Genomic DNA, 22,885 nt, shown 5'->3' with positions numbered 1-22,885 from the left:
TGTGGGTTGATAAGCTGTCAATGAAACACTACTGGAAATTTCAATATTTGGATGAAATATTTGTTAACAAAATGTTTACTGTAAAATTATACACCAAAAGAACAGAAACCATAGACTCTCAAACCCCTAGTGCAATAATGGAATTCACCATGATAAAGGTGGCACCAAACTGATCCAGGACTAAAATTAATAAAATAGAAGCCCAAATAATTTATGGAACAAAGCCATTAGACTGGAATAATAACCAGGTTACAAATACAGAAAACTCGGAATTTCCTAAAATACACACATGTACTTCAAAAAAATATCTTAATTGTAGTGGGCATTTTGAAAATCAGAAGTATAGTTATTTTTGACACGAAACGAAAATGATGTTGTAATTCTAAAAAATACACTTCACAATTTTATGTGTCCTCAGAGTTTTCAAAGTATTTTCATGACATAATATGAAATTAAATATTATAAAAATTTTATGATGTAAAAAGTATAGGTTTTTTTTGCTCCTCTTGCAGATAAGGATATTGGAGTTGAGATCTACCATAGAAAAATAAAAATATTTTTGTGGCTAAAACATAGCAGTATTTAGATTTTTTAAAAGCATGTTAAATAATATTTTAAATAATTTAAATAGTTTAAATTGAATTTAAATAATTTGTTTGAATTATTAAGATTTAAACTACTTAAATATTTTAACATACAACTCTCAATTAAATATGAAACCTCAAATAACTATCTGGATAAAAGATCTCTTAAGGGTAAGGCATGGTGGTTCACACCTGTAATCTCAACACTTTGGGAGGCTGAAGTGGGCAGATCACTTGAGCCCAGGAGTTTGAGACCAGCCCGGCCAACATGGTGAAACCCCCTATCTACTAAAAATATAAAAATTAGCAGGGCATAGTGGCACACACCTGTTATCCCAGCTACCCAGGTGGCTGAGGCAAGACAATCATTTTAACCTGGGAGCCGTAGGTTGCAGTGAGGCAAGACTGTGCCACTGCACTCCAGCCTGAGTGACAGAACAAGACTCTGTCTTAAAAAAAAAAAAAAAAAGACTTCTTAAGAAGCTTAACTTAGGAAGCTCACTGCCCCTTTAGAAAATTATTTTACAGAGGAAAACACAGTAGATAAAATTATTCAAAAATACTAAGATAAATATTTTCACTTGATTCTAATTGTTGCCACCTACTAGAGAGATGCACAAATATATGCATGCATCAGCCCAGGTTTTGACTGAATAGACACATGTACATGCCTCACCGAAGATTATGACCAAAGAAGAATCACAGAATTCATGAAGGTAGTGGGGTTGGGGGGTGGGGGGGTAACCCAATGCTACAAATGAAGACAAATGAAGTTTCTTGCTTCTTCTCAACTCTATCTTCTTGTTTTTTGGTTTTTTTTCTTCCTTCTTTCAGCCAAAAGCCTCATTTTACTCTTGTTTTTGAGTAGTATTTTTGCTAGGCACAGAATTCGAGGTGGATAGTTTTTTCCTTTCAGCGTTTTGAAGAAGTTTCTTCACTACCCCTTAAAATGTTTACTAAGAGAAATCGGTTGCTGTGCTTAACTCTGTTTTTCTGGTGAATGTTCTTTTCTTTTTTGAAAAAATCCAGCTGATTTTAAGATACTCTCCTCATCTCTGGTGTAAAAAAGAAACCCTAAGATGGCCCCATGGTTCCATCTCCTTGTATTCATGCCCTGTGTAATCCCTCCCTCTTGAGTGTGGACAAGAACAGCTCCTTGCTTCTAAAATGTAGAATACAGAAAAGGTGACAAAATGTATGTGATTACATTACATAAGATGGTATCACCTTGCCATGCAAGGAGATTCCCTTTGCTGGCTTTAAGGATGTAGGGAGACATATTGGAAAGGTTCATGTGGCAATGAAATGAGGGTGGCCTCTGGGCAACACCAAGCCAGAAACTAAAGCCTTTAGCCCAACAGCCCATAAAGAACTATATGCTACAAACAACCATGTGAGCTTGGGAGCAGATTTCTCCCCAACTGACCCTCAGTTAAGATCACAGCCCTGACATAATCATGATGTTTCTCCAGTAGGCTGGTGGGAACAGGTACTATTTCTGGCCTTTTGTGAGCAATGAGCATGATTTCCTTTGTTACAATTTGGATATGGTTTATTTGACTGCACTAAGTCTCACATTGAAATCTGATCCCCAATGTTGGATGGGGGTTCTGGTGAGAGGTGTTTGGATTGTGTGGCAAATCCTTCATGAATGGCACCAAGCCACTCACATGGGAGTAAAGGAGTTTTCACTCTTAGTTCTCACAAGAACTGGTTGTTGAAAGAGCCTGACACCTTCCTCCCCTCCTTCTCTTGCTCTTTTCTCAACATGCGATCTCCACAGTCCAGGTCACTTCACTTTTCACCATAAGTGGAAGGAACCCAAGTGCCTCAGCAGAAGCAGATGTTGGGGGAATACTTCTTATACTGCCTTCAGAACCATGACCCAAATAAAACCCTTTTATATAGAAATTACCCAGCCTCAGGTATACCTTAATAGCAACACTAACAAAAATACCTTCAAACCTTCTCAGATGGTTCTTTCTCCAGCATGTATGTGTTAATCTGAATAATCAAGTGAAACCCTCTACAGACATCTAAAATTCTCTCTTGGAGAAGCTTTCTTCATTTCAGTATTGTGTCCTTTATTTACCCAGAAGCTTACCTCCATCTCCTCAAATCAAGAGGTCCGCCGGACCACTCTGGATTCCTCCTCCTTACACCAAGGTCTAGAAACTATTTCAAGGATTTAAGCTGAGGATGTCATAGCCCCCCCACCCCCTTCATTTGGTTCCCTTCTGTCAGGAACCAATGTCCCTCATTGCTAAATGTCCAGTGTCTTGAAAATCATATTTTCACAGATTTTGCCCATTTGTTTGTTGCAGATGAAAATGTAAATTCAGTTCCTGTTACTTCATATTGGTTGGAACCAGAAGTCTTCCAACAAATACATTTAACCACTGATATGCTTTGGCTGTGTCCCTACCCAAATCTCATCTTGAATTGTAGCTCCTATAATCCCCACATGTTGTGGGAGGGACCCAGTGGGAGGTAACTGAATCACTGGGGCAGGATTTTCCCATGCTATTCTCATGACAGTGAATAAGTCTCATGAGATCTGATGGTTTTATAAAGGGCAGTTCCCCTACACACACACTCTTGCCTGGTGCTATGTAAGGCATGCCTTTACTCTTCCTCCTTTGCCTTCTCTATCATGATTATGTGGCCTCTCCAACCATATGGAACTGTGAGTCCATTAAACCTCTTTTTCTTTATAAATTACCCAGTCTCAGGTATTTCTTCATAGCAGTATGAAAATGGACTAATACAACCACAGCAGTAAAACCAAAACCAGTGAGGGAATCAGGATAATAAAACACAACACAAAAGGTATTTGCTGTGACCATGTAGACATAATCCAACTGGGCAGGGGACCAGAAAGTAAAAGAAATTTTGGAGATACAGTAGACTCACCTATGGCATTAACCATATAATATAGGTGGGAGTCTTTGGATACAATTTAAAACTGAACAAATCAATCAAGAGAAGTATCTGCATATTTAAAGAGCATACAGGTAAGAAAAAATATATGAAAGATAATGTAGACTAAAATAAGATGGCAGCAAAGGAACAAAGAACAAGAAAGTGAGAACACATTAATCTTACCACCCTGTTCATTAGATAGAACTAATAGATACTACCTCAAGAAATAGAGAACCTAGGTTATAACTATAAAAGTAATCAATACGGGGAAAAAGTAAACCTTCCTAACATCAAAAGAACTATACTTAGACACACAAAAGTCTACCCCAAAATTTTTTTTTACCTGCCTATCTCGGAGGAAGTAGAGAATCTAAAACAGCAGAGTTCCATAAGAGATACAGAAAAGGTTACCACCCACAAAGGGAACCACCTTCACCACCACTATCCCTGCCCTCCAAATAAGACACAAAACTCACATGGTATCACAAAGGAATTCTACCAAATGTTTAAAGGACAGATAAGTCCCTTCCTTCCTCCTTCTTTTATTTATTTATTTATTTATTTATTTACATATATATATAGAGAGAGAGAGACAGAGTCTCGCTCTGTCACCCATGTTGGAGTGCAGTGGCGTGATCTCGGCTCACTGCAACCTCCACCTCCCGGGTTCAAGCAATTCTCCCGCCTCAGCCTCCCAAGTAGCTGGAATCACAAAGGCTCACCACCATGTTCGGCTAGTTTTTGCATTTTTAGTAGAGATGGGGTTTCACCATGTTGGCCAGGCTGGTCTTGAACTCCTGACCTCAAGTGATCCACCTGCCTCGGCCTCTGAAAGTGCTGAAATTACTTTCAGAGGCCGAGGTGTGAGCCACCATGCCCGGCCTAGGCCAAGGTGTGAGCCACCATGCCCGGCCTAAGTCCATTTCTACTTAAACTGCTATAGTGAAGTATGGGGTAATGAGAACTTCAATATTATTTTATTGTTATAAAGTAAGTATAACAAGACCAATACACAACAAGATAATCTCACTTATAATTAGATGCCAAAATCTTAAATAAATACTATCAAACAGAATCTAGCCAGGAAATGAAAACAGAGTAAGACATCATAAACAAGTTATCCTTTTCTGAAAAATACAATTACAGTTCATTATTAATAAAATAATTTGCAAGTTTCATCATTTTAATAGCTCTAAAGAGAAAAACAATCACATGATCATGAGAACGCATTTAACCAAATGTAACAACTACTCATGAACTCATGATTTTTTAAGTGAACAAAATTTTTATTCTTTTCAATTTTGTTTTGTTTTTGTTTATTTTTTGAGACGTAGTCTTGCTCTTTCACCCAGGCTGGAGGGCAGTGGTGCGATCTTGGCTCACTGCAATCTCCACCTCCCATTCTCCTGCCTCAGCCTCCTGAGTGCTGGGATCACAGGCGTGCGCCACCATGCCCGGCTAATTTTTGTATTTTTAGTAGAGACAGGGTTTCACCATGTTGGTCAGGCTGGTCTCGAATTCCCGACCTCGTGATCTGCCCGCCTCGGCCTCCCAAAGTGCTGGGATTACGGCCGTGAGCCATTGTGCCTGGCCAAAATTCTTATTCTTAAAATATGAAGATGAACTTTTTTTTTACTCTAATAAAATATGTACAGTTCGACTCAAAAGCCAATATCATACTTGGGAAGAAACATTAAAGTCAGCAACAAGACAAAAAGTCTTATCACCACTATAATTCAGCACTGTACTGCAATTACTAGGCAACAAAATTAGGCAAGTAAAAAAAATCTAAGGTATAAAAACTGGAAAGAAATACGTAAAATTATCAATATTTTTAGATATTAGAAAGTTCAGTACCATCATCCAAAAAAATCATTCATTACAATTACAGAATTTGGTAAGCTGATAATGCACAAAATTAATATGTTGCATATATGTATGTATGTCAGCATTTAAAGAAGATTACATAAATAAGTTTTTTAAACGGACAAGGCCTATATGAAGAAAATGTTAAAGTACTATCAAAGGAATCACAAAGATGACTTGACTAAATGGAAAGCTGTACCATCTCCTTGGACACTGTACTAGTCTGTTCTCACACTGCTATAAAGAAATACCCAAGACTGGGTAATTTACAAAGAAAAGTGGTTTAATTGGCTCACAGTTTCACAGGCTATACAGGAAGCATGGCTGCGGAGGCCTCAGGAAACTTACAATCATGGCGGAAGGTAAAGGGGAAGTAGGCACGTCTTACGTGGTCAGAGCGGGACAAAGAGAGAGAGTCGTGGGAGGTACCAGACACTTTTAAACAGCCAGATTTCATAAGAATTCTATCACAAGAACAGCACCAAAAGGGAAAATCCACCTCCATGATCCAATCACCTCCCACCAGACCTCACCTCCAACACTGGTGATTACAATTTCACATGAGATTTGGGCAAGGCATAAATCCAAACCATATCCAGACATGAAGAGACAACATGTGAAGACATCAATTCTCTTTATCTTGATCCCAATTAAAATAAATAAATAAATAAATAGGTTGTTTGTATTTTAAACTAGACAAACTGATTCTAATTTTCATAGCCGAAGACTATGAAAAACAATAGCCAAGTAAACTCTGTGGGGTTAGGGGGTAGTCAATTGGAGATGAAGACTAACCCCACTAGACATTAAAGAATATTTTAAAATCTCAAAAATATAAAGTATAATACTAGTTCAAATATTAACATGCTTATACGAAGGCAAAGTCTAGAAACAGATATAAATCCATACGAGGAGCTGGCATGTGGTAAAGGTAGCTCCTCAAATCAGAGATGAACAACTCAACTGAGTTGTTGAGTAAACTTGGTAGACATCTGGAGGAAAAACAAACTGGGATCTAAGCTGGCATGCACCAGGGCAAATTTCAAATTATCCAAATGCTTCAATGTAAAAAACTTAACCAAAGAAGTACTAAAAGGATTAATATGCCCCAGAAAATCAGTTGCATATATGTCATAGTTTGCTATCCAATGCAAATAAGTGAGCCACAAATGTGAACAATATATGCAATTTTCAATTTTCTAGTAGCCAGTGAAATTTTCCAGTAGTCATTAAAAAATAAAACTGAAACAGGTAAGATTATAATTTTAACATTATCAACATAATATAAAAATTACATTTTACATTCCTTATTAGAAATAAATCTTTTAAATTTAGGATATATTTTTACAATTATAATACATCTAGTTCAGACTAGCCTCATTTCAAGTGCCCAATAACCCCATACTAATTAGCACACTCCTAAGAAGTGCAAACTAAGCTCCACAAACGTAGGGAACAGGGCTATGTTGTTCACCACTGTTTACCCAGCGCTCGCACAGTTCCTGGATATATTTTCATGACAGCGAGGAGGAAAGAAGTGAGGAACGGATCCTATTTGAGAAACAAAGTCATTTCCTATATTAGAAGCCTAGGGTTCAAGTCTTGACTCTAAAATTTCCTAGTGGGTAACTTGAGCAAATCACTTTTCTGAACCTGATCTGTAAAAGGAGATTCTTCATGCCTATCCACCATTTTGGGTTGCTATCAGGATCAAATGAGATGACACACACATAAGCAATCAGTGAGGCACTTTATAAATGTTACCTATCATTACTAATACAAAGAGCTCTGTCTCTGTGGTCACTATTTCGAGAGGATGCTATCTTTCTGTTTTGATTACTATAGTCCATCCACCCTTCACCTGTGAAAATGCAGGTTGACACTATATCATGTTGGTCCATGCTCTATCCCTGGAAGACTGTTATTTTGATTTGTAAATTTGTGCTCAATACTTTATTCTCTATTTCAGCTGCCTCCCAATGGAAACCTCTCTCCTTTCACTTGACAAAGGGAGGCTTTCCCTAGGCATCTCATACTCTTGTATCCTGCTGGGCTCCACATGGCCTGCAGCACCTACCCTATACGATAATTCTATTCATCCCCTCAGGTAGGCCAGGAACCAGTTACAATGAAAGCCAGAAAAGCAACGCCAGGATGTTCCTCAGAGAGATTTAGGGAAAGTAAAAAGGGTTGGATACTAGAAATAATCAACTGAAGCCAGAAGAAGAGTCACCAAGGAGCTTCTTTTCAGGAAGCTGGATCCAGGCTTGTTGCATTTTCAATGCTGACTTCCTTCATACCAAAAGGTTAACCTAGTCCCATTCTCATCTCTCCTGTTTCCTAATTTGTAATTTCTGATTCTCTGGTAAAAACGAGAGTTAGAGAAACTCGTTACTTTCCCATAAAGCTTCTTTGATTATTTAAATCATTAAAGCTAGCATTTTGAGTATGTGAGTTAAAAAATAGGAATACTTACATTTAATCAAGTCTTTCAGATTACCCTCAACTAGAATTGAGTCCCTGAGCAAAAATAAAAACCTCCTTGATTGAGGTCACTTAGACAGCAAGAGTACCTGTGTAATTTCTGAGTGAAACAATTCTCTCACCTGCGGATGAAACAGGATATTCCTTTACTGACAGTACAGTAGAAGGAGCATAAACCTGGGTTTTTCTACTGCCTAACACTGAAAAGTGGCCAAACTTTGCACAAATAACTTAATCTCTCAGTATATTTCCATATGTTAATCGAATATAATTACGCTTTGCTTGCTCAATTGTTTTGACAATATTCACTGCCACTCCGTATGCAGGCTAGAACATGAATGCCAGCCCTCCAAATATTTTCATGTTTAACCTTGATTTTCTAATGTGATTTAGATACATTTTTCCACACCAAGAGCATGACATAATTAAGCCCAATGTTCCTAAAAGCAGCTAATAGTAGAAACATGAACCATCCTTCTACCCTGTGCATTTATGAGCACAGAGGAAATTGGTTCTGAATATCTTCATGAGTTGGGACCAGGATACCGGGCTCACCTCAAAGGTGAGGTAGTCCTGATGCAAAGAGAAAGGCCTAAGATACACTAGACAAGAGCTGCTTGCAAAACTCAAGAAGTATAGTTAGGTCACAGCTACTTAGTCTTCCACATTTATTGAAAGGGCTAAATTTTAAAAAATAAGGGTCTCAGTGCTGTTTCTGCAACTTGCATACAGGTTTCCTGGATAAAACTCCTAAGAGGGACTTAGTACTTCAAGTTTCCTATGAAGAAGGTCTTTGTTTCTACCAAGTCCTTAAGAATAATTTTAAAGCAAAAAGAATAATGTCATACGGAATTTTGTAGTTTGTTGTTGTGAAGGTGTATCCCTATGTTTCTTTGGGAAAATAATTTATTTTACTGTTCTCATTCCCAGTGTTTGGCTAGAGGAGCATAAAGTAAGGAATATTACTCAGTAGATGCATTCTGATGAATATGAAAACAACAGTGGAACAAAGAGAAAAAAACAGGTAATCTTAAGGCCACAGATAAATGACCATATCCAAGTCAGAATTCCTTAAGGGAAGCCAAAAATGTACTGAAAGCTCGCTGTTTGTTTCACTTTTTCTCTACCTTTTTTTTCTCCTCTTCAGTTAAAAGATATGCAATTTGATTGATAGTATTTTTTCCACATTGGTGACATTTTAAATGGAAACCAAGATTTTTTGGGGGTGGTTGTAATAGCTCGATGAAATCTTTCACATGTGCCAAAATGTTTCATTAATATAAGTCAGCCAAATAATCTTCTTGCTTTGTAAAAATATTTCTCCTTTAGAAAACGCTTTCTGAACTGTTAAAAAATTAGAGTATTCAGAGTTTAGCTACCAATATATGTATTATTTACTATTATTTACCAATATATGTATTATTACTAACATTTTATCCCTATTTCCTCAAAGCAAACAGTAAAGATGGTATGTTTTTGACGAAGCTAAATAGGAAGTTCTCAAAATTTTTGTGTCAAGTAATTACAATTTTAAATCCAATAATTTTAGGTTTGATCAAGTTGATGTGTTTCACATTTCTAAAAAACGGCTTGTATCTTTGTTAAGGGCCAGGTAGCTGTTGCCTTTAAGTTTGTTATATTTAGGTCCGACTGGCCAATGATTAGTATGGAATCTCTTTTAATCTGTATATTGGTTTTCCTAGTTGAAGTGAGGAGGTAGTTCATGTATGAAGTGTTTGATCAGTTGTAGCAATAAATATGTATGATAAAGTAGAAAAATTGTCTTTCATTCAACAGAAAATTACACATTTACCATTAAAACAGAAAACTATAGTGATGTGCTGGAGGTGACAAATTGGGGAACCTTAACTAAATTAAAGGGAAATTTCCATAACAGATTCACTAGTAATGCTGATTTAATAACGATTTCCTGTCATGAGCTATATTTATCATATACCACCCCTCTGACATGACATTGTATTTAATGTTTTTGAGAGCCATGTTTTAATCAGATTAAACTCAAGGAAACAGATAGGTATCTGTGTTGCTCTTAGCTTTAGCTTCTGTTTCTTATTTAGTCACAAGACTATTATTGCTGGAATCTTTATAAACACATTTGCTGGGATTGCAACAGGAGTGCAGCTTATGTTGTGAAGTCAGAAAAATGTGTGCCAGTGGTTTTCATGATCTACGCACAGAGTGCATTACAGAATTATTTAATAAATTAAAGACAACTAATGCAAAATGTGTTCCTTTCTCCCACGGGATTAAGCATCTAAAAATATAATTTATTTTTAGATTCAAAAAATAGTTTCTTAGGAACTAAGTAACCAAGAAGAATGTTCAAAGAAAAGTTGGTACAATATTCATTATTCAAATGTATTTACATAAAACTAAAATCACTAATAAGCTCAATGTTCTTAAAACTAATTTAACTGGTAAGAAATAATAATTTTAATAACTTGGCCAGGCACGGTGTCTCACGCCTGTAATCTCAGCACTTTGGAATGCTGAGTTTGGTGAATCACTTTGAGCCCAGGAGTTCGAGACCAGTCTGGGCAACATGGTGAAACTTCACCTCTGCTAAAAATACAAAAATTAGCTGGGTGTGGTAGCGCAAGCCTGTAGTCTCAGCTACTTGGGAGGCTGAGGAAGGAGGATCAGTTGAGCCCAGGAGACAGAGGCTGCAGTGAGCTTAGATCATGCCACTGCACTCTAGCCTGGGCAACAGAGTAAGACCCTATTTCAAAAATAAACAAACAAATAAATAAATAAATAAATAACTTATGTAACAGTTATGACATTACATTACTTAAAATGCAACATTCTAATAGCATTAGTGAACATATCAAGTTAAATACATGAAGAGCTCTATGGGTCAAATATGCCCTCCTTCAAATTCAAACTCTGAAAAAAGTGCTCTGTGGCCCAAGATCTCCCATGGCAGATAAGCTAGTAACAATCCAAAAGTACCAAACTTAGCAATACATAAGGGTTAAGTCATACATTAAAATTCAGTAAGTGTTAAAAGTGGAAATTAGGAAATAAAAGAGAATTAAAAAAAAAAAAAAGTAAAAACTGGCCTTTAACATTCCAGTCCACAACACATGAAAAATGTTCAGACTTAAATTGACTACATAGTACATGCAACATGCAAAATCATTTTAGTGTAGCTATAATAATACATATTTTTTCATCCATATAAATTGTCTATCTTTTCTTAAAATAGATAATTATAAAACAATTTACTCAGTAAGTATCTGTGACTTAAAAGCTTCCTCTTTAGAATACCTTAAAAGTGGTTGGGCATGGTGGCTCAAGCCTGTAATTCCAGCACTTTGGGAGGCCAAGGTGGGTGGATTACCTGAGGTCAACAGTGCGAGACCAGCCTGGCCAACATGGTGAAACTCCATCTCTACTAAAAATACAAAAGAAATTAGCCAGTTGTGGTGGTGTACATCTGTAATTCCAGTTACTTGAGAGGCTGAGGCAGGAGAATCGCTTGAACCAGGGAGGCGGAGTTTGCAGTGAGCCAAGATCATACCACTGAACTCCAGCCTGAGCAACAGAGTGAGACTCTGTTTCAAAAAAAAAAAAAAAGGAATACCTTAAAAGTGCTGCAGGGCATGCTTTATAGGCACTGATTAGTTAGCAGGCTGTAATCAAGTGAACCAGTACTAAAAACTATTGAGTAGCATCCACAGCAAGTTATCAGGTACATTTTTATTAAGTGTGTGTGTGTTGTGTATATACACACACATATATGTATATATATGTATATATGTGTGTATATATGTATATACATATATATGTGTATATATACACACACATATATATATAATGAGAAAAGAGAATATTCTTCAATTGTCCATCACAAGAATAGGAAATATATGAAACTATTATTAAGCAATACTTTAAAAGATTTCTATAGAAGGTTTTCTTGTAAGCATTATAATGCAATATCTGAGTCTAAGAAGCCTAAGAAAAATTAGTCCCTCTTATTAGTGAGATTCATTTTAATATTTCTGAGTTTACATATAGTTTCGGCCTACACTCTTTTTGGTTAATATTGATAAAATATTTTATTAACAATTTAGAGGTTGGGTTTCAGGTGAGCAGAATAAATACACTATGTTTATAAGCAATAAGATATACTTTTAAATCAACTTTTAAAATTTCACTGGATCTTTCAACATTTGTTTGAAATCCTTACAAGATATTCATCTATTTGTGGCATCATATAGGTCTGTCTCCCCATCTGTCTATGTTTTTCATGAAGACTAGTATCTGGTACATGTTTTTTTCCTTCCCCACTTTAGTAGCTATTCATTGGCCCACTACTATGCCATTTCTGTAATACTTGTCCAACAGTTTTCATCAATCATTTTTTAATAAAACATAAGCTTTCTTTTACAGGACAAGGGGACATGTAATCAATGTATTTAATTCTGACTAAATTTCATTCTATATAGCTAGAAATTTAATGTCATCAAAATCTATTATTGTCACAATAAATAATCACATTATAGTATAATACTAAAATCTATAGGGCTGAATTTTTTAAGAGCAATATATATATGGTTATTCATCTAGCCTTTTAGTCTTATCTTCCCAAAAGTAACTTTCTTACATTATGTGGCCAGATTTGTTAAGGAATTCACATCCTGCATGTGCGGACATCTTGAAGAATCCTTTTTTAACAGGATATCCTAACAACACCTCCCCACCCCCAACCAACTTGGTAGCCTGACTCTAGCACAGACTCATCTGGTTTGACTAAAATCATTGAACTACTTGGCAGTGGTTTCTTCATACGTGGCGCTTAGAGCTCATTGAAGCTCAAACAGTACAGGAAATGCAAATCATGCAAACCACCCTCATGATGGCTACGTACAGTGGCGTGATTGAGCGGCAATACGCATGGCTCGTGGGCTGACCACATGAAAGGAGACATTTAAAGACCAGATGAGCGAAAGCTGGGATAAGTTAGAGAGTATGTGTGAGCTTCAAAGCTGGGAGAATAGCATCCTTATTTAAAATAGGAGTTTTTTTATTATTATTTTTTATTAATAACACCTGCCTAAGTTCTTTACACTGAAGGAAATACATGGAGGTAGAGCAAGTCAAACATGCACTATACTGAATATAAGTGGGCCAATTCTTCTTTTTTTAATAGCCAGATATTGCAGAATAGTGGAATACTTTCCACCTATTTCCTTCACAGATTTTCTACAAGTGTTAACAATTATGAGAAATACTTTCTTTTAGAGAACTTAAAACAAAGATAATCTAGCAAATGCTATATTATTTGCTCATAATTCCTTAAGTGTCAGTTTCATTGACACATGTTAATAAAATTAGTTCCTCCAACAAAACAATAAGGAGCTATAATGCTTAGGAATTCTTCAACAAACGGCTTAGAAGCAATATGGAATTTGCTATTAAAAGAATATTTGAACAAGGTTAATACAGTAATGAGAATGGAAAAATGGCTATAGGAAGTTTTTCTTTTCCTTTTTGGAAATGATTTTTTTAGATGCTTCTAATTTACTACCAACTACAGAAAATGTGACTACTAAGGGACTAAATATAATAAATTAACCAAAAAATCATTCAATTTTATGTTTCCTTAGAACTTAAAATTATTTTCCAAAGCCCTTTAAGTATCTGTTATTTTATTTGCATACAGGGATGAGGGCATCAGGAATTCTATTAAAGCACTGGCTCCCTTAACTCCATATACCTATATAGTTACAAGCTTAAATAAGTAAATGAAAAAATTAGAGTTTAAATAAAGGAGGGAAAAGTCTAATGCTCTAGATGAGGAATCAGAAAACCTAACCATAAATAGCCATATGATACTGGACTTACCACTCTGAAACTTAGCTTTTTCATCTGTAAAAAAGGTGCTTTTACCAAGCTCTTACCATCTTTCCTGATCACTTCTTAATTTGAAAGATCAAATGATATGGTATGTGAGAAAATTATGCAGTGCTATACAAACATAAAAAACATTGCACTATTTATGAGGTACTCACATTGTGCCAGCCACTATGTCAGGCTCCAAAAATATATTATCTCGTTTAGGTTAACTTCACCTTCACAATAATACTGTAAGGTAGGTATTATTAGTCCCATTTTAAGAGACAAGAAAACTGAAGCTCAGAAAACTTAAGCAATTTTTCCAAAATCTTATAGCTACTAAATGGCAACATTGAGAGTAACTACATTAGACCATACAAAGATCTGTACTCATATGTTTCATAATTATCTGCTGGGGGTCTGCATAACTCTTCATTAGTTATGATTTTAACAGCAACTCAATGCGACCCTCTAAGAAGTAGATTTCAGTAACGCAGAGGTTCTCTAACATTCCATTGGACGCACCAGATGGAAAGCTGAGGCACTTGTTATTTTGAATTGGCCCATATTAATTCATCAATGTCTACTTCTTTCTTAATTTATCCTAAATATAGGCAAAGACTACCATGTTTGACAACCAGAAAGAGTACTAATAACCATAATCTCCTTTGAAGTCTCCAGAGCTACTGCCTTGAAATTTTAAACAATGGTTGGTTAAGAATTTCTGACTAGATGCAACAGGACTTTCTGAGTTACAACTGTCTTCCTTTCCTAGCCAAGAAAGACAAATGGATGTACAGCCACTAGCAAGCAGGAGTTAGTTATTTGTTTTCTGTTTTGTTTTTAGATAGCTTGTAAAAGTCTGTACAAGAAAAGAAGTTAGATTATTTTTAAACAAAATAAAACAAAAATCAATGACCAGATAATTGCTTAAATTTCTCAAAAAGGAAAGCTATAGACATAGGAAAGATAGCTTGTAGAAAAGTTGTATACAAATGGCAGGCAGGCAATGTATGTTTTCCAGTATAATACCAGAGCAACTGGCAAATGAAGAAAAGTCAGTGCAGAAGCTACCCAACAGGATGATTCAGATCAGCTGAGACATGATATTCACTTACAGCTAGACAGTCCATCAGGTAACTGACGCCAGGACAACGCCCAGAAGTGTATGGGTCAATATATCTACTAGGAATACTGAGTTTCTCCTTCTGCCTTCATCTCTTGAAAGATATCAAAGATCCTACTAGAGGTACACACCTTACTTAATCCATCTATAGGAAATCTGAGGTATGAATATTATGCTGCAATCTGAAGGTCAGAGATTTGAAAGCCATTAGTTACATCATGCCCTGTTTTATAAAAGAAACAGATATAAAAATCAGGCACTGAAGAGACACAAGTTCAAAGATTTCAAAGATTATGTTGTAGAGGGTGGAAGTCCCTCCCTGTAAATTAAATTTGCATGCTGAGGAAGAAGTAATAATGTAGACTGAGTCTGGAAATAAATATGCAAACTAATGGGTTTTCAAAAATTTGAAATTTCCAGGTAAGACAAAACTAATACATAGATGTGTGTGGGTTTTATTTTAATTTTGTTTCGGATAAGGAAGGTAGAGTTCATTTCTCTTCAAATTCTCCATGACAATTCTTAACCGTTCCACTGTCACACTTTCTAGCTGAGAAACAAAGCAGAATCTGCTTGACGATTGAGCCTGTTTCTCTCTATTTGCCTTCAGTGGTAAGAGAAAAATATTATTAATTTAGTCATCCTTTAGTTTTGCCTTTACATTATTTCAAATTTTTTCAGTATTTATTTTGAAACCTGTTATTGATTTTCTTCAGAGTCCTCTAGGTACTATCAAATTTGCCACATTAGGTTCATGTTATAGAATTCAATACCAAACACTCAAAATCCACCCAGAAATGTCATCACCTAACTCTCCTTTTCAACAACTCACTTAACCTCTCAAGACCTCGCTTTCCTCAGCTGCAAACAGCAGTTTGATTAGAATAACTCTAAAGCCATAACTGTGTTAATATTTGTCATGTCATCTTAGTGTCAGGTATTAATACCTTAAGATGCTTAATCTTAATAAGAAAAAACAAAGTGACATCACAGAAAATATTGTATAATACCAGACAAATAACACCTTATTCATACTACTCTGTGGACAATTATCTGTGTGATTATTGTCAAGTCACTGATATCACTTTGTGGTTGTCTTGTCTGTTTTTTGTTGCTATAACAGAATACCTGAGACTGAATAATTTTTAAAGAACAGAAGTTTATTTAGCTCATGTTCTGCAAGCTGGAAAATATAAGGGCATGGCCCTTGCTTCTGGTGACATAACATAGTCGAGGTCAAAGGAGAATCAGACACATGTGAAGAAACAAAACCGAAGAAGCATCCTGGCTTTTTAACAACCCACTCTTTCCAAAACTAATCCATCTCCACAGGAACTAATCCAGTCTTGCGAGAGCAAGAGCTCACTTACTACAATATGGCACCAAGCTACTCATGAGCCATCCAGCCCCATGACCTAAACACCTCCCACTGAGGCCCACTTCCCACACTATCACATTGGGGATCTAATTTCAACATGAGTTTTGATGGGTACAAACTCAAACCCTAACAATTGCCTTACTGACAAACTGAAGATAGAACATCTTACAGCTTCTTCTGGTTTCAGAATTAATGACTATATTACAACTTATTATTTGCACATGATGATACCAGACCGAGTCCTTTATTTAACAGTAACAACAAAAACTGAAGGCACAGAAAGTGACGGGCATATTACACACTGAATTCTGGGATGATGATGTAGTGGGTTGAAATGTATACCCCAAAAAGATATATCCAAGTCCTAACCCATAGTACCTGTGAATGTGACCCCATTCAAAATGTCTGTGCTAATTTAATCATGTTTAGATGAGGTCATGCTAGATTAGTGTGGGCCCTAAATCCAATGATATTTTTGCTTATAAAAAAGGACACACACACACACACACACACACACACACACACACACAGAAGAAGGTCATGTGACAACAGTGGTAGAGACTGGAGTAATGCAGCTTACAAGCCAAAAAGAATGTCAAGGATTTGGGGGAGCCATGAGAAACCAGAAAAAGGCAAGGAAGGATTCATCCCTACAGCCTCAAAGGGAGTGGGGTCCTGCTGACCCTGATATTGGACTTCTGGCCTCAGAACTGTGAGAGAATAAATTCTGATCTTACAGCACCCTTAGGAAACTAATACAGATGGTCAAATCAGTACAACAGGAGATGGCCAGACAAATAAAATAAATTATTAGAAGAATTCCAAGAAATACGTTCTCTTAGTGAAACTAAAAGACAAGTAGCACCAATATTTTTTTAAATTTAAGCTTTCACAACATTGAAAAGCAGTGCCTTTGAATGGGATAAAACACAGGCTACATCTTAATCATCTACCACTAATGTCCCCTTTGAAAATAGAGAAACCAACTGACTTCTGAACATATCAGTTTCTTCTCCTAAAAAGTGAGATTTAACAAACTAATCAGTCATGCAAGAGTGCAAAGAAAATTAATGACATTATGCTGAGTCCTTTTGCAATCGGATGGATGGATGGATGGATGGATGGATGGATGGATGGGTGGGTGATGGACATTTTAGGGATAGGTAAGGCATGGATAGGGATTGCGAATTATAAAACTTTCTGACACTGCAAAAAAAAAAAAAAATTTCTATCTTGTCTCTGTCGCACCTAGAGACAAAAACATGATCAACTATCTAAAAAATAAATTTCATCTGAATGTTTAAATCCCTCAAATAGTGAGAAAAATAAGTATAAAATAGCAGCATTCTTTTAAAAATATTTTTAGCTCTGATTAAAAAATAATGAAAATTACTAATATAAAACAACAATCTGTCCAATTGGTGTTTTCTTTAATTAGCAAGAACATTTAACCTCTTCAATAAGCTTTTATGTGGACAAAATGTTTCATACTACTATAATTATCCCTTCAAAGTGGCAAAACAAAAGGAAAGGAAATACCCAACAAGTAAAACAAAGCCAACAGAATTATTACTGTTATGTTTAGACTTACAATCTACAACTGGTGAAGGTAAAATAAAACAGAAAATACTATTATTTGTACTAGGCCCAGACTGTACACTATAGACAATATTCTCAAACTTGGATGCACATTAGAAAGACCTGCAGGGTACATATATGTATGTATGCATACATATACACATTTTGAGACAAGGTCTGGATATGCTGCCCAGGCTGGTCTAGACTCCTGAGCTCAAGTAATCCCCTAGCCTGAGCCTTCCAAGTAACTGGGATTACAAGTGTGCACCACCGTGCGCAGCTTATGCGGGGTATTTAAATATAAACACTGATGCCCAAGGCCCTCCTGCAAGGCAGGGCTATCCCCTATGGCAGTACACAGGGTTTGTTCTGTACCATTCAGTGGGCACCATTTACTCAATACAGACAATCTGTGAGAGAGAAGAATAACAAACAAGTGAATACAAAGCATTAATGATACTGAGCCACTAAATGAACACTGATTAATGATTTATCAAATAAGCAGCACCATACTTCAGCTCTGTGGGCAACTGGTTGCTTTTATTGAGCAACCATTGCCTACATGACATTATGAGTATGTTCTGTTCCCTAGGAGATTGCCTTCTCTTTTCTTTTTCTTTTTTTTTTTTTTATTTTCTCTGAGACAGAGTCTCACTCTGTCACCAAGGCTGCTGGAGTCCAGTGTTGCCATTTCGGCTCCCTGCAACCTCCACCTGCAGGGTTCAAGCAATTCCTCAGCCTCCTGAGTAGCTGGGATTACACGTTCTCGCCACCAAGCCTGGTTAATTTTTTTGTATTTTCAGTAGAGACGGGGTTTCACCATGTTGGCCAGGCTGGTCATGAACTCCTGACCTCAGGTGATCCACCCAACTCAGCCTCCCAAAGTGGTGGGATTGCAAGCATTAGCCACCATGCCTGGCCGCCTTCTCTTTTCTTCACTGCATAATAGAGTCCTATTATTCATTTAGTATTTTATAGTAAATATAGTATTTTAACATTGGATATATTTCATAATATTAAGGAATTACTTGGGGTTTTATCAGGGTGGTAATGATATTACAATTATGTTTTATTTTTAAAGAAAGTTTATCTTTTATAGGTATACAATTTAATATATAGCGCCATGAATGGAATGTCTAGAATTTGCTTCATTCTAATCTGGGGTGGAAAACAAGTGGACAGAGTTCTGATAAATCAAGATTGACTATTTATTTACACTTGTTAAAAGGTAAAAAGGTTCATTATCTGTTCCCTCTATTTTGTATAGAGTTAAAATTTTCCATAATGTCCTTGCTCACTCATTCAAATCACAACAGGAAACTAAACGTACCTCTAATAAGCAAGTTACATTAACGAGAAAATAAAAAAATATACTTACAATGGATAGGACTATCCTGAGGAAAGGACCAGGTAGTCATTCTTTAACTATGTAAGAATTTATTTATTAGAAAAATAACTGGCTGTCACTGAAATCTTTTGATAACTCAATCAAGGTGATATCTAAAATGCTTTTACACATGAAAATTGCTGGGAGACGGCTGAAGCAAAGGAAACCAAGTGCCTTTTATAACATATCAAACAACAACAAAAAAGGGGACTTTATCGTAGCTGGGATTATACAGTAAGTCACTAATAATCACTGATGCCTAAATAACAATTCGGTAAAATTGATGTCATTTCCAAGAAATAGACAATGATAAAAGCAAAGTTTTTAATGATGTAGAAGGAGCATAGTAAAAATCTAAAATACAAAGGAAGAGTTAGGAGGGCATAATTCTAAGGGATGGTGGAAAACATTCAAGAGCTACAAAGGTCAAGCAATACAACCTGAAAAGGAACCGTGATACACTGTTCCTACAAAGGAGACCATGTAAATTTGTATCATTGGCAAGTCAACAGCTAGACCCCCATTATAAAACCACTGTGTTCCTCCACTGTTCTCTTCTCACACCAAAATCTTTACATTTCCAGAAAGGCCCTGAGTTTTAATACTGTATAGAAAGTTTGAGTCTAATGAAGCCATTTTTCCTGCTGCATTTGTATTCCCTAAACCAGAGTTTCTCTGCCAGTGAACTAACAAATGGTAACAGTTTTGTGCATATTGCCACTGTGTCAGGAAAAAGAGAAGTCTCAGCACTCTGTCTTGTAGATCCTATTTGTCACTTTAAATTCTACCTAATGTGCTTTACATTCATTATATCTATATATTTTGCCACTTGAAAAAGAATCCAAACAAGAAAAGTGAAAACCACCAAAATAGTCACTCTCTCCTCTGTACTAAACAGGTAACTAATTATACAACAAGGAAAAAAAAATAAAGCATACTATTTGTGCAAGCATTTTAAAAAGTATTAAGCAGTTAACTATATGCATGCAGGGTTGTGCAATATGCAGAACAAGGAAGAAAGAAAAGGAAAATAGGGAGTAGAATCTTGCAAAGCAATTGCTGAATAATAAAGCACTAGGAAATTGGCTATCATTGTTTTCCTATTTATATCTTATCTGGATATAAACACAATTGGAATATTGGACGCAACAAAAGTATACATTATCAATTTTGATTGATATTTCTTAGTATAATCATTATTTATTCATTCATCCAACAAATATTTACTGAACACTAAGAATTAGACCCTGAGAATGGTGGTAAGAAAGACAAAGTCTCTGCCCTCACGGAACTTAGATATAATAAAATACTTCTGGGGCAAATCTATGATGATCTTTGCTTATAAAAGTTCAAGAAAAGAGCAGTATTAAATATCATAAAATACCAAAATAACCCTAAAGTATACTTTGTATATTTGCTTTTGAATTTCAGTTGCTCAAGAATCCATAAGTTAATTATCTATTACTTTATAACTTTCGCTTTTCCTCCACTGACTGACCACTCCTCTACCACAACTAATACTGTACAAAAAAATAGAATACTGTTTTGCAATGACAAACGTAGAATATTATTAACAGCTATTCAAAACTGTTTGCTAGTGAGCTTCTCTGGTAAAATACTTGAAGTAAAGGGTGAAAGAAATGAATGAAAAGAAGATTTAGAAAGATTTTGGAGGAGATAGGGTGGTGAAAAGTTAAAGGTGTTTATCCTAGGTTAACTCCTTTTTTTTTTTTTTTTTTTTTAACTGAGTCTCCCTCTGTTGCCCAGACTGAAGTGCAGTGGTGCGATCTCAGCTCACTGCAACCTCTGCCTCCCAGGTTCAAGTGATTCTCCTGCCTCAGCCTCCTGAGTAGCTAGGATTAGAGAAACCTACCATCACGCCTGGCTAATTTTTGTAATTTTAGTGGAGACAGGGATTCATCATGTTGGCCAGGCTGGTCTCGAACTCCTGACCTCTGGTGATCCATCCACCTCAACCTCCCAAAGTACTGGGATTGCAAACATGAACCAATGTGCCTGGCCTAGGTTAACTCTTTAACCAGTTATAAGAAAGAATTAAATAGACTGTCAAAAAAGTAGGGAGGTCCAATGAGCAGGTTAGGTATCACCTGCTGCAACAAGTTAGTCAAATATATTTCTCCATCTCTCCTGCAGCATATTTACCTTCAGCCTCAATTAGCAAAAGTAAAAATGTGTTCCAAGACTTTTGAAAGAAATAAAAAGGACAGTTTATTTCTACAGGAAAAAAAATGCAAAACTAATTTACATAAGATTTCTTTGTAAGTTTTACCTACTAATACAATGCTTTCAGCATATTTGTGAGTTTCAAAGATATGTTCAAGCTAAATAATTTGCTCTAACGGATGACCAGTGACACAGCTGACCTGAAATGACCAATTACTATTCCATCACAATTTCTCTTGTGAACAAAAAACTTTTATTATGTTTACTAAAGCCTGTATCAATTTGAAGAATGTACATTAGAACATTTATTTTCATTTATCTAATTTTTTTGGCAGCTATGATGTTCAGCTGTTCCTCTTTTATTAAAATTAATGTGAGAAATATCATCATGTGCAGACATTCACATAATTCTTTTCCTTGGGGCTTAAGCAAAGGGATGATGTATAAATGTGAAATAACTATTTTGTATTAGAAAGTTAGTCTCATTCTATCACAGGTATGAAATAAAGGCTACAGACACCGTCAAACCTTCAGATATAAGAGACTATACATCTTTTATTTCTTTAAGAATTCTTTAGTGTTTACTAGATAAGAGAGCAATTCAACCACTTTCCATGTTATCTTTTTCATACAGATAAGTCTTACAGATATTTCCGAATCAAGTACCTAGTAGCAAAGTGTCTTATAAATAGGAGGCATTACATAAATGTTAACTGAAGAAAATGAATTAAAGTGAAGTATTCTTAATTTGCTTTTCTAATTACAAAAACATAAAATTACATAAAATGATCACTATTTTAATCCATTACTGTACCTATTACATATATTACATAATATATATTATATATGTGATACATATATTATTTTATATATACACATATATCACGTGTGTGTGTGTGTATGTGTATTTAAAGAGAGAAGGTCTCGCTCTGTCACCTAGGCTAGAGCTCAACGACAGGATCGTAGCTCATTATAACCTCAAATTCCTGGGCTCAAGTGATCTTCCTGCCACAGCCTCCCAAGTAGCTGGGACTACAGGTGCACACCACAACACCTGGCTAATAATTTTTTAAATTTTTTTTTTGTAACAACAGGGTCTTGCTATGTTGCCAAGAAAGGTCTCAAACTCCTGGTCTCAAGCAATTCTTCTGCCTCGGCCTCCAAAAACGCTGTTACTAGAGACGTGAGCCACTGTGCCCAGCACCCGCAAATATTTGATTGCTGATATTTAGCTATAATTCAAAATTGATACCAGAACTGAAATAGTTAAGAGAATTAAAATCTGCAAATAATATTCCCTCTATTATTTCTTCCTGCTCTATCACTGTGCCTATCAAACCACCTATAACTGAGGAAAAAAAGGAGTACATTATGGTTTCAGGCCAAACACTCTTTAAGTACTACATTTTTTAAAAAGTATTAATTCTTTGTCATCTCTCCTACTCACATTTTAAAATAAACAAAGACTAGAGATTAAATAATGTTTAAAAAAACACTCAGAGCAAATCATTCAC

At 35.9% G+C, this 22,885-nt stretch overlaps 1 protein-coding gene across 3 annotated transcripts in view; it reads right to left on the bottom strand.

Moving 5' to 3' along the window:
• The window catches only part of GTDC1 (glycosyltransferase-like domain containing 1), a 308,918-nt gene that overhangs the window by 222,636 nt on the left and 63,397 nt on the right, over positions 1-22,885 (bottom strand). Inside the window, exons 4-5 of one of the 3 annotated variants that reach the window (XM_011988705.1) lie at positions 7,606-7,734; positions 5,906-6,011 (exon numbers count right to left, since the gene is read on the bottom strand). The exons of the other annotated variants lie outside the window; for them this stretch is intronic. The gene's annotated coding sequence lies outside the window, so the exon portion shown is untranslated. The remainder of the gene's footprint in view (positions 1-5,905; positions 6,012-7,605; positions 7,735-22,885) is intronic. 3 annotated transcript variants of the gene reach the window in all.

The sequence above is a fragment of the Mandrillus leucophaeus genome, unplaced genomic scaffold, assembly GCF_000951045.1.
Source record: "Mandrillus leucophaeus isolate KB7577 unplaced genomic scaffold, Mleu.le_1.0 Scaffold336, whole genome shotgun sequence".
Classification (NCBI taxonomy): domain Eukaryota; kingdom Metazoa; phylum Chordata; class Mammalia; order Primates; family Cercopithecidae; genus Mandrillus; species Mandrillus leucophaeus.
This window is presented reverse-complemented; position numbering and strand designations above follow the sequence as displayed.